The sequence below is a fragment of the Lampetra fluviatilis genome, chromosome 30 (assembly GCF_964198595.1).
Source record: "Lampetra fluviatilis chromosome 30, kcLamFluv1.1, whole genome shotgun sequence".
Taxonomy (NCBI): domain Eukaryota; kingdom Metazoa; phylum Chordata; class Hyperoartia; order Petromyzontiformes; family Petromyzontidae; genus Lampetra; species Lampetra fluviatilis.
The window spans coordinates 2913241-2926863 of NC_136304.1; the positions used below are offsets into that span (position 1 = coordinate 2913241).

The 13623-nt window shown below is 43.0% G+C and overlaps 1 long non-coding RNA gene across 2 annotated transcripts in view; it reads left to right on the top strand.

The window, feature by feature from the left end:
- The first annotated feature begins 406 nt into the window (after positions 1-406).
- The window catches only part of LOC144943297 (uncharacterized), an 82482-nt gene continuing 69265 nt past the window's right edge, over positions 407-13623 (top strand). For both annotated transcript variants that reach the window (XR_013639479.1, XR_013639481.1), the window contains exon 1: positions 407-553. This is a non-coding gene — a long non-coding RNA (uncharacterized LOC144943297). The remainder of the gene's footprint in view (positions 554-13623) is intronic.

Sequence of the window (13623 nt, forward strand, 5' to 3'; positions counted from 1 at the left end):
ATTTCACATAGTTCTGTATATTCATAGCAGGTATGCACACATTGCATAACGAGCATGGTGTACGATACACTCACATAAGAATGTTAGACAAAAGAAACGGTTTCAATCCGTGCATGCGTTTGGAAGGAAACAACAAAGGCTCGAGCACTTAAACTAATTAATGAGGCATTTGGTAGACTTCTCACTGGCTCTCCATCATCACATCGCTCATCCGCTCTCTCTCTCTCTCTTTAGCCAAGCTCCATTTTCCCCAAACGTGAGAGGCTGTTGATATTCTGACACAACCGTTTCGAATGAGGCGCTCGCCCTCATTATATAACGGCGGAGGCAGGGGCGTTCGCCGATTTCACAAAAAAAAATGCCCCGCTCAATCGCGGGGCACGCGCCACCGTTTGTCAGCCGGCGAGCGTCCGTCCGTCCGTCGGCCACCCCCCCCACCTCCTCTCTTCTTCGCCAGCCACCACCACCAACAACAGCGGAGGTGGCGATGTGAGCGTCGTATCGTGCGTGCGACAGGGGACCCTGGGGCGCGCCACGGAAAATCACCGCGCAGGTACAGCACCTGGTCGCTACTGCCGAATCCCCGGTGCGGAAATGAAGCCCAAGATGTTTTTTTTGTCCCACCCCTCCCCTCTCAAGTCCGATGAGTGTTGCTGCTCGCCAACACTGTATCTCTCTCGGGGTCGGTGGCTCACGGTTCGAGATAGCGTGAACCGCCGACCCCGAGAGAGATACCGTGTAAGGCGAGCAGCAACACTCTTCTGCCACAGTCCCGTCACAACCTTTAGTGTCTTATGCAATCACGACGTGGCTAAAAATACCCGCTTGACATCTCAATGCAATTGTGGGTGGACTTGATTCTGCGGCAGTTTTTTTTTCTTCACATAAATTGATTCCTTTTTGTTGTTAAACGATGGAATAAAATGCCTCTCAAAAAATGTGAGCATATTAATTTGTGATTTTGACACAATGCAGCGGAATTATACACATCTGCGTGTTATTGACAGGTACAAATTTAGACATTCAATGTATTTGAGGCAACGTTGGCTGTGCAGCAACAAATTATTAGGCGCGCGAGTATCCAATCAAAATCGATTCTTATGCTGATGATACCTGCAATGGAAATGGAAATATAGGAAGTGAGCTTGGGCACGAAACTGAAAGGGTAAGAAGGGATGATGACCGAAGATCAAGAATAATGACAGAGTAGCGACCAAGAAATGGTACGTGTCCGAGAGGGCATCTATCCAAGAGGTGGGAACCACAGTGGTGGGATGGTAACTACCTCGTCTGATTTCCAGGAGGTCGTGGAGTTCGATCTCGACCCTGACGCCTGCTGTATATTTGGAATTTGCATGTTTTTCCTGTAGTCGCATGGATTTTACTCCGGGTCCTCCGCTTTTCCCTACGTATTTAGAATTATCGTCCGTTTATAGTATTTGGCTGCTATGAATTTCCACATGATAAAACCGCTCCGTTGAGCTATCATTTGTGGCCGGGTCGCTTTTGAAAAATAATTATGTAGCTCAGTGGACCTTACCTTCGTGAAATAACAAAAAAGTTTAATAGGTTAGTTTATAGATGGAGGAATGGAATCAGCTCGTGTGCTGTTGCTGGGTGGATTATCCCATTGCTCAACAGTAAGAGATGACGAGAGCCTGGGGAGGCCCTCATCCACCAGTGGATTGGTCATGGCTGATGGTGATGATGAATAGTAAAAATATCTTTGCTTCATACGCACACTTCAATCCGTCAGGCAGTTATTATTTGCACAATCGTAAAATCTATAACAATGGGCAAGTGCGTTGAGTCCTGTTGCCCGGCCCAGTAAACGAAGATCGGATATTGCTTCATGCATATGCGATGACCCATTTTTTTGCATGAAGCAGCAATGTGATTCAGCGCACCACCTTCCAATAATTAGCGGCATTGACGATGCCCGAGAGGTTACTTTGAGCCGTAAGACTTGGTCTGCGTTGCTGCGATACTGCAGTGGATTTCCGCAGTGGACATTTAAATAAAAAAAGAACGTGCCGCAAGTTTGGCAACACTCCTGCGGTTAGGATGAAATTTAAAAGGTTTACACGTGATAGATATTCCTTTTTACTTTGTTGCCACCGTGGTACATGCAGGTGCTTGCTGATATTGCCTGCAGCCAAATCCTACGACCAGATCAGCCTGAATGCATCCAATTATCGTCAGATCTCAGAGGCCAAGCAGGTGACGAGCCTGGCTGGTACTTGAATGGGAGACTGGTCATCATGAGCGAGTGATGCAGGTTGTCAGCCTGTAATATGACCAGGACTTTGCAGTTCACCAATGTGTTGAATCAGTCGTGTAATAATCCACCTAAGTTTGCTTCGGGTATTCTAGTTTCCTTTCGTAGGCTACTCAGCCATGAATGGCATTGGTTAAATATTCCAAATGTCTCCAGCCACAATGAGGCCTTACTCGGTAAATAAAAGGCATTACTCACATTCTCATCATTATTATTTGTATGTTGTGCCTTCCAATGCCTTCATATAGCAGCCATTATAGAATGCGAGCCACACTGCCTCAAAGTTACAGAATAGTGCATTTCTAACGTCCTTCAAATGACTGGGAGCTGCATATTCACTCTCACCTTCATAGGTAGCCTTTCTTGTGCAAGTGCATTCGTGATGATCACTATCGTTCCATTTCACCAGTCAGAAAAGACGACGAATTGGTGGCTCATGAAAGGCGTGATTATTCGGAACACGAGTGTGCATGCTATCATTAAAGTCCATCTCAGAGCAGCAGCTGTCGATCTGCTATTGGCGTCACACCTGCAGTCCTATTTTATTTTTCAAATTGCTTAATGCATTTATCTAATTACTGCCGTGCATAGCAACCACGTATTATATATAAATATTTAATGGGCATTCAAAAGAAATGCACTTTTGCAAGTTACTTTAAAAGGTATTCGATTTACAAAATATGGTAATGAGACACTAATTACAAGTGCCAAATATAGCTTATATTTGGGGCTTTGAACACTAATTAATGGCACTATATGCCCAATGTGGTGTTGGCACAATGTATAAATACAAATATTTTTCAATATAATTTGACAAAATATTTTTAGCTACTGAGCAATATACGACTAGGTGTGTACTCATCCATTGATTCATCTTTAAAAATTGATTTCCATACTCAAGGTGCATCCAGTGTGAGAATCAATGATTAACGTTTCACACTGATTCCATGATCATTTTACACTTGAGGCCAATTAAGGGAATGAATATTAAACAAAGGTGACATCATCGCATTAATAGGATTACCCATTTAGTTTTGTTTTTAATTACCACCAAGCTTTGGGCAACATTTCGATTTAAAGCTTTCGTGACTGCAGGGATTCATATTCTTGGTTCTTTCGGTAAAGTCACGTAGAAGGGAGATAATAAAATAATACAAATAAAACAATAAAATCATCATGATTGCTTGTATTGCAATCGAAACGTCGTGAGAACTTTATAGTAAAATTTTTATTATTTTATTATTTCCCTTCTACGTGACTTTACCGAAAGAACCAAGAATTTGGGCAACATCTTGATCGACATGGCCGATTTTATTTGGAGTAAGTCCCTCACAGCAACATAACTTTACACAAAAACAACCAACCGATGTTTACCACTGAGCCACCACTCCAACAATATCATGAACAATTGTTCATAAGTCTCTCTTCACACAGACATGCTAAAAGAAGATACGCATTTTTTCAAAAATAGTGCCTGCCCATTTTCTTACACGTGCAACGCACAACATCCTCGCCCAAAAAATGTCAGCGCTATAAAGAGCAATTTTTTATTTTTGCAATGGGGGAAAAGGAATGGTTTAAGCCGGGCGAGGTGACAAGCATCTGGGATCGGGTTGCCTGGTGGCTGGAAGTAGTGGATCTCTAGAGGATGGAAGCACTTTGTCTCAGCTAATGCCCTCATTATCCCCGAGCGAACTGACAGGGAACGTGCCAACGGCATGACGAACAGACGCAGGCAGAGGTTAAATTATCAACAAATAAAATATTGTCCACCCTTTCACAAAATACTGCACACTTTTTACGCATACGTTGTTGACCGTTAAGCGATCGTGCCCTCTCAAACGTAGCCGTGTTATTTTCTTTTTTATTATGGGCAATATAAATTGTACGTACAGTATTTTTGAAAGATTTAGTAACTCCACAGAGCATCTACTTCACAATACCACGGTACATAATGTGATATATTGCCATATTTTCTTATGTATGGATGTTAGCGACGCATTCATATTTTAGACGCGGCAATGTTGTCGACCTGCTCGTTTGCTTGCACAGAAGCTCGGTCGTGTAACTGTTGGCGAGGCAGCCTCCGAGTTCAAACGATGCAGGTTCGAATACTCCTTGGTCAATTTCTTCATCCTAAAAAAAGTCACTTGAAACAAATCTTTCAAACACGAGTCTGAACTCCGCAAATTCTACGCACCAATGGTAGAAATCCTTCGCCGTTCTTACAAAAAGTACTAGCTATTAAAACTAGGTCCTTTGCGTAATAGAGGTTATTGTTTTTTTTAGGGGGGGGGGTTGGAGCATGTAAATATAAATGTGTCGTTAAACCCGCCACCACCTGACACAGCCACTTAGTGAGGTTTTGTCAAGTCAACAAAATATTCCAATTTGTATGTTGGGGAATCAAATGTTTCGTGGTTTATTGGAGTGTTGGAGAGTAAACCTTACACATTTTCCTTGTCGGGTGGTGGCGGGTTTCACGACACATTTATATTTACGCAATCTAACTAAAAAAAAACCCTCTAATAGGTCCTTCCATGCTACTGCTGTTGCCCCATGTTACGAAAATGCCCTTGCTTCCTGCTTAGGCTCCTCTCCTCCCACCCTCCCTTCCCCTCCCCTCCCTTCACCATCTCCAATCACTCCGAGCTCAGGATACTCACCGTTGTGGCTGCTGTACCCAAGCCGCGTGCTGTATATACCTCGCGTTCCCGTAATGGTGGTGGTTGTTGTTGTTGTTTTGCTCCACTGGGTTGGCTTCACCTCTTGTTCACCTTTCTCTCCAAACGTTAATTGTGTTTTGTGCAACGTGCCCGTTGTTTATTTGTTAAAATTGTTGATGTTTTGCTCTTTGACAGACTATTCCTCCGATGCGCTCTGCTCCAATGTTGCCTTGTTTCCTCCGTACAGATTGCTTTGATGGTTGCTCTTCTTCTCATGTGCCGCCGTTATCTCCGTTGCGAAATAGACGGGTAGCTGAATGAACGGGATTTTGCGTGTGCCAAATAAACATGTGATTCAATTTACGTTTAAAATATTTCCATTTACAAAATGCTTTTTTTTATTATACGTAATGAAGACTTTTTTTTTCGCCCTCATATAGTCATAGAATAGTGTTTCAAAATTGTAAAACAAGATACCACTGAGTTGAGACATATTATAGACAAAGCTATTCACCCATCCGCAAAATAATACATTGGCCGTAAATATAACAACAAATGTCACGATAGCAAAACCCCAAACGCACAGAGTTAATGACGCATGTGGGAAAGTGTGTCCACGAGTTCCATTAATTTTGTGTGGCTGTCTAAGCACTTGTAATAATTTTTTGCCATTTCAAACAATGTCTAAAGGTCATGGAAAGCCAAATTAAAATTTCTCAAATACATAAAAAGGGACTTCTCAAACAAGCTCTGCTCGATTCCTCTTTCTATTATAGCCGAGGTTGAGAGTGTGGATGGCCGTTCCAACATTGCATCCAGGATCTCACCACACCCAGTGGCTTTCTTGCGCTCCCTTCAATTATCCCCGCGCTCCAGAGTGCATTCCGCATTATGTACACACACACACACGTATATATGCATGTACGCATGTACGTGTATGTGCGTGAGTGACTGTGGACTCCTTTGAAACACTACGTGTGTTTCAGCCCCCTACCCCCCCTTAATAGAAATCAGTTCTCTCACTGAGCTTATTTTGCTTAAAAGCCAAGCGGAGTGGCATTAAAGTGATATGCAGGTCATAAATAGCGAACTGCAATCAATCTACTGTATCAGCACGGCTCACGTGCTTAGCTCGGTGTTGCTGCACTTGCTCTCCGTCTCCGCTTGTACGTATGGAACATTTAGTGCGTGGCATTAGCTCCCAGCAATCCATTATGTGTGGCGATTCATCACGTCTTAAGTTGGGGCAAAAAAACAATCAATACCGTTTAATGATGGCCTGCCATTGCACGCTGTGCAAGGGTTTGCTTGCTCGCCTGGTGGCGATGTCACCCAGACCTGCCATGCATTGCATTGTGTCTGTTTGCAATAAATAATTGGTCCTTATCCTTTCCCAATGTAAACGGGCAGACTACCGAAGCCTGGCAGCCGAGACAACAGCCTGGGGAAATGAGCCAAGACCTACTGTTAATTAGCTGCCATGGAGTTTAATCTGGCAAGCCAAGCGGTGACACCAGTGCGCTGATATGTGAGGCATAAAAGCAATCATTGTTTATTTCATTCCAGCAGCATTTCTCTCCCAGTGCTTAATTAGCTCCTGGGGAGTGTAACTTTTTCCACGAAGCCCCAGAGACTCGGGAACATTTAAACGCTCAGCGTGGGCCTGTGAGTCTCGATCCGCTGTCATCTTATTTTTTGTAGCAGACTCAACGCGGCGCTACAAGTGACATTTCCAGCCTGTGTTGTTGTCAGGCGGTCAGCGGAGGAATGGCAAAGGCAGGGTAAGGGCAGGGACCTTTACGCGATGACGGCAAACAAACTTTGGAGGGACAAATTTAAATTATTATGGCAAAGTCAGAATTGAAATGCTGCCTCTCTGTGTGCTTGCACAGACCTAAGATTTACTTTGTACTGCAACATCACCTTACGGTATTTTTGTTAATTATTAATAAGCGAACAGAGAATGTTGGTGGTGGTGATGATGATGATAGAGAAACTATTAGAGATTAAGTTCAAAGTGATTTAGCCATTGGATTGTTTTGTCTGAGAGTTGGTGAATGGCAAATACACACCGCCTTCAAATGTATATTTGGGACGATCTCGAGTTATATGGTTAGTGAATAACAAGTTGTCTGCAATCACAAAGGACAGGATTAGGACGAGCAAAGACATACACTTGATGGAGATGCTCAGCAAATGAATGAACGCACGAACAACTGTAAAATGATGAGAAAAATTATGAGAAAAAAAATCGGAGAACACAACACAAGAGTGAGTGAAGACGTCACAGCAAGCACATTGAAGATGAAGGCAGCAAAAATGAGGCTGATTATTGGCCATTCACAAATAATGATTGGCCATTCACAAATGATAGCCCTTGGGGAGAGAGATGGAACTCTAATTCATGACAGAAAAGAAATGTAAATGAAGGTTTATTAATTTGAAGATTTCGTGACTACAGGAATCCATACTCGCCTACTTCAGCAGTTTTTCTTGCTGTGGTTGTCCCACCTGATGACGATTGCTTTGTTTGCGATCGAAACGTCGTGATCTATTATTTTTCTACCTACGTGACTTTACCGAAAGAACCAAAGAGTATGAAGGTTTATTAGTGGAGGAATGTTATGGAAAATAAATGTATGCTGACCATTCGGAAGCATTTCCCTACTTTAAATACACCTTTTGTTACAAATGACTTGCATATTTCTGATGGTGCACTCTGATGGTGCATTGTCTTTGAGTTGTGCGCCTTTTGGCATCATCTGGTCCAACACCATGTGAGACTAGGCTCTAAGGAAAGCTGTCTCGGGTGTGGACCAATCAACTTCAAGGACAGTGCACATTATCAGAGTTATGTATTTTGTTTGCATTATGACTACAGGTATTGTGGTCTATGCAAGCATGACTCCTTGTAAAAAAGGTGTCAGTTTTGTTGCCAGATAGAAGGGTAAAAAAACAATTATCATGCATATTTCTGTCTCAATTAAATAGTTTGTAACAATTGGTTTACTTGTTTCAGAAATTAACATATTGAATTTCAATGTGTCCGACACTATATTTAAATAGTTAGTCGTTGTGCTGTTATTAGGAGGGTTTCATCTTCTTGGTTCTTTCGGTAAAGTCACGTAGAAGGGAAATAATAAAATAATAAAAATAAAACATAATAAGATAAAATTCTCACGACGTTTCGGCCACAACGCAAGCAGCCGTCCTCAAGTGAAGATCAGGTCTGTCGGAAAGACAACATCCAGACGCTGTATGTTCTTCACCTGAGGACGGCTGCTTGAGTTGTGGCCGAAACGTCGTGAGAATTGTATTTTATTATGTTTTATTTATTTTATTTTATTATTTCCCTTCTACGTGACTTTACCGAAAGAACCAAGAAGATGAATCCCTGCAGTCACGAAAGCTTTAAATCGAAAATATAATATTTTGCTAAACGCAATGTAAAGATGATTTGTGATATCAGTTTTCATTAACGTTTACATTGTATGTAACATTATTTATATCATCCTTTGTGCTTTTTTACAGTTGAATATTGATTGCTTGAAAATTATTCAGCTGCAGTTCACTCATTACAATCCTGTCATTATAATATGTATAACTTTGGCCCTTATAGTACAACAGGTATCGTGATTTTGCTATATCGGGTAACGCCTAGCTATTGTATGTAGTGTGGCAATCCAGATTGAACACGTATTTCTTGACAAGTGATTTTTGTGTTTAGTTTGTTGTCCTTTCCCCACACCTACGATCAGCATGCTTGGCTACGTACGGTGCGAAAGGAGTTTAACGTACATACAATCAACCCTGAAACTACTGACTACTTTCGAGGTGAAGGATATTATTTTATTATCTTAGAAGTCTAACTATAATGAAAATTGTCACGAACCATACTTCTATTTCTTTCTGGCAAGTCCGTAAAAGGTGAAAGCAATTATGCAAAATGTCAGCCAAGTCCTGATAACTTAAGCTCATTTTTCAGCTATTACTATACATATTTTATCTACTTGCATTTTTAAGGAAAATAGTCTGGCCGAAAATGATTCATTGCCATTTAGAGGTAGTGATAACGGGCACTGGGTGTCAGAGTGTCTGTGACCCCCTACGGATCAAGATTAATTAAAGCACTATGAAGTTTCCTGATTAAAATCTTAATCACTGCTGCACGCAATCATCCACTGGCCACTGGTGGAATGCCTTTTTGCCAAACGCATTACCAGAGTGCAAGCGCACACACATCACAACCTACCTTTTTGCATTCATGAATGTTCACACAAGCAATCGCATTTGGATAGGGTCAGTGGATGGTGTCCTGTGGCACGTATGATCTTTTTATTTTTTTTACAAAACAGATCAACAGTTTCAGTTTCATTTATTTGGTATAGCCCTGTGAGCCATTCGGCTTTTGAATCGAAGACAAACGGGTACCCATTGATTCAGACTCCTCCAGATTTGTGCAGAGTAAGCACCAAGACCCCCCCCGCTCCCCCCCCCCCACATCTTCAAGTTTGTGTTCTGACCTGTCGGTAACCATTGCAGCAAGGTAAGAACCCGTTGAGGTGGCGCCGTGTCTCTATTTGAAGTAATTGAACAGCAGAGAGCGGCTATTGGAATCCACACAGGTTATATCTGGTTGTCACTCTCCTCACTTTGGATTGCATTTTTAATATCCTTTTCACCTTGCAAAACCGAACCACAAATATATATATTTTTTAATGCATAGGTGGTTGCAGTGGCACATGCATTCAGGGCTCCCGCAAGGGTGAAGCCCTGGACGAATTGCTCACGCCACTGCTGGCAAGAGGGCCTCCACTCGAGGACACTCTTGACAACCCATCGAGTGGCTACCACTCCGTCCATGCTGGGCAGCAGCTGCTCTGTATCCCACCATCGGCTAACTCTGGTATTCCCCTGCATAATACACGGGCAAAACATGACTTTAAACCCCCTGCCAAACCTCCTACGCATTTCACAAGTAGTACTAATCGCATATCTGCATTTTCCATAAATATGCAAAAATTCCTCTTGATATGCAAATTATTTTGTCAAGGCGCTCTTCCTCCTCCATCCTAGCTTAAATAGACGCTCCAAGCCTGGGGTTGTCATTCAGACTCTGTCTTATCGACAGACCTGGTCTTCGCCTGAGGACGGCTGCTTGCGTTGTGGCCGTAACGTCGTGAGAATTATTTTATTATGTTTTATTTTTATTATTTTATTATTTCCATTCTACGTGACTTTACCGAAATAACCAAGAAGATGAATCCCTGCAGTCACGAAAGCTTTAAATCGAAAAATGTGGTATTCCCATGTACCTATTCCTACCGCTTGGTAAGCAGAGATGGGGTGGTGGTGGTGGGGGGGCATTTTTGAAAATGTTTCATTGTTGTAAGGTTAAGGTATCGGCGTAGATTATAAAAAAAATAAGAATATTATTGCCAGTTTAATATACACGGTTGAAACGTCGGTTAAACATCCCTCATGTCGGGGGGATTTTTTTGTTTTCACAAAAAGCTCGAGTGATCTTCCACGGCACGTAGCAGAAGCGTTAGATCCAATCGCAGCCGATATGTTTGCAAACACCCAGGACACCTTTACATCTCGCTACGATGTGCGTTGCCAGTGCCGCGGAGGACATGCAAAGGTTTAGAGGGATCAGGTTCGGGCGATAAAAAAAAAACATCTTCATACGACCAAGCGAGCGCGACACAAACTGGGATATAATTATAATTCTTTAATAATAGATGACAGTTGAACATCATGTATACCTTCAGCGCTGGCTTGATAATTCACTGCCCGCATTTGTCACCATCTTCATCATGCTATTCAAAAGGGAGTGGGCCGTGTGTGTAAACAAAGGGACCATTCTTATTTCTAATTGGAAATAACATTTTGGGGTGTGCAACGTCAACATCAACACCGCAGCCTCCATTTAGCAGTCTTCTTCTTTCACACGTCTGATTGCTTCTACAAATCGCACATCCCTTGCCAATGTTTACTCATATGTGAGCAGTGTTAATATTTGCAGATTTCAGTTTTTGAGACCCAACTGCTTCATAAAATATTCGTGCGAGGACATTTGCCCCTCTTCCCCCCCCCCCCTCCGGGTTCCCGCTCGTAATGATGCGGAGTGCAGGTGTAGGTCTTTGAAAAACGGTTTGGCTCGGCACGACCCTCCACGCTTCACACGTTGCACGATGCATTTCTCTGATTTTTTTTGGGGGGCGAAGGATGCAAACCGCCATTTGTTTCCCTTCCACAGCACGCGGGCTCGTCGAGAAAGCAACCACGTTTCTCACGACAATCCTTTAATTACCCGAATGCCCACTCTGGGATGTTTGCTAAGGTAAGAACAATTCCTTCGAGTGAAAACTGTCACGTTGCAAACCATGGCACATGCAAATATTATGATGTAATTACAATACTGTTCGTGTTTACACAGCACTGAAATACAAGGAGTCTCCTCTGATTAGCATGGTTAGCTACGTACGGTGCGAAAGAAGTTCAGCATACATACAATCACGTGGGCAATGTGTACTTATTTGTAAAGGGCAGCCCTGCCAAGTATGTAAGCATGGTGAACTTCTTTCGCACCGTACGTCGGCAACCGTGCTTATCGGAGGTGCTTTTGCTCACTCCACCGCTGGCAGAAGAACCTCTGCTAGAGGGAGCTCTAGACAGCCCCTCTAGAGGGGCCTTTGGCCTCCTCTTCCACGCTGACTAAAGATCTTAACAGAGGTGCGAGTATCCACACTTTACTCCACCACACGCGACCTACTGTGATTTCATCATTTATACTAATGGATGGGCACTGGGTGGGGGGGGGGCGATTTAATAAACTTGCACGTTATTTCAACCGCCGTTCCAGAAGATCAAATCATGCTCGTTGACCTCTGGGTTGCAAGTTCAATGCGCTAACTATTGCACTGCTGCGGCATTCCCCGTATTATTTTAAAAGCTTGTGTCTATAGCTCCTGAAATCCACTTCATTTCATTACGGTGGCGCGTCCAGTGCAGTACTGGGATAAATTAGCCCTTTGCTCTAATTTAACTCAGTTTGTTCATTTGCAATCTAGTGGGGGAGGGGGGGGGGGCGTTCCTATTTGCTCGTCCTGATTATGTTGTCTCGGCGTGTTCGTCGCCAATGCCAAATTAGCAAGTCGGCTGCATTCGAATTTATATTTGGATAATGAGGCAATGAAGATCACGTGATTACTACTGTGAACAGACCCACGCAAGAAAGAAAAATGTGGGATGTAAAATGCTGTAATAATCATGGTAATAATTGTTATAATAATAAAGAAATCCGCAGCATATAAACATTATATCGGATAATGAAGCAATTAATTAATTAATTGACAGCAATTCCATTTAGGTCCTTAGATCTAAGCGTTAGATTTTGTTGTATTTGTTCACCATATTTCTCATTCATTTCTGGGTGAGGCAGATGTCACACGCACACACATAGGAAAATATTTTACTGCGCTCGCGATGCAAATATAGCCCATTGTGTCTCATTCGCATAAGAGAGAGAGAGTGTATGTGAAAGTCATGCTGCAATAAATATGGATATTTTTGCTATATTAAATGGTGGGCATTGGTCGGTTATATATAAAAAAAATTAGTTTTCCAAGAAAAATATCCACGTTTTTTGGTTACCGTTCATTAGATGAATTAGATGAATGGTAACAAATTAATTATATGAATGGTAACAATTTAATTGTATGCATGGTAACAAATTCACTAGATGAATGGAAAAAAATCATTAGATGAATGGTAACAAAAACTGAAAATGTTTCTCCACGCGACGCCTTCGCCGAATGAAAAGCTCTCGTGACATTTGCACGAGTCTCGCTATTATGCGCATTCTATCTGCACGGGATCACACAGGCCGCTGTTGAACATGCATGGGGAGAGAGGATCTTGACAAAATTCATCGCCGTATGGATTTCGACGTCTGCCCGCCGGGCCCATGCTCGTTATGCCAGTGCTCTATGAGGCGTCTTCAACCTCCTCATTCCCAAAGAAAAACAAGGACCATTGCGAGCGAGGTTTAACAGTGAAGTGTTTACGCAAGCACGTGTGCATTCGAATGCATGCACGTGCGCATGCATGCAACGAAACGATTCCCTCCCCTCCCCCGACCCGCTTCATGTCGTCTTTTACAGACTTTTGGGGCAAATGCTGTCAGCGAGGTCCTATTAAAAAGGCGTTTATCGCGCAGGACGGGATGGTGTGACCAGCACAAAGGGCGTACGGCGAGGTAGCGTTTGGGTGCTCCCACATTTTTCAAGATATCTGGCCAGTGTGGAAGAGAAGGCCAAAATCGCCTCTAGAGGGGCTCTCTAGAGCTCCCCCTAGTGGATGCCCTTCTGCCAGCAGTCACCTGAGCAAGACAATTCGGCCTGCACTTCCATCCATCCCCCGCATAGCCTTAGCAGACGGTTGGAGCAAGTGCTGTTAGCGAGCACCTATGAATGCCAGAACGGCACACGAGGTGGCCAGCACCACGCCCGGCCGCCTTTGTCTCCTTTGTGCTCTAGTTTACACACTTTCAGTAGGTACTCATTTAAGGCTGAGTCGACTTAAGGGAGGCCCGGGACCAGTTAAGACATTACTTATAACTGATGTTGGCCTTGGCCAGGATATTCCATACAGGTCACCAAGCTGATAGCCCTT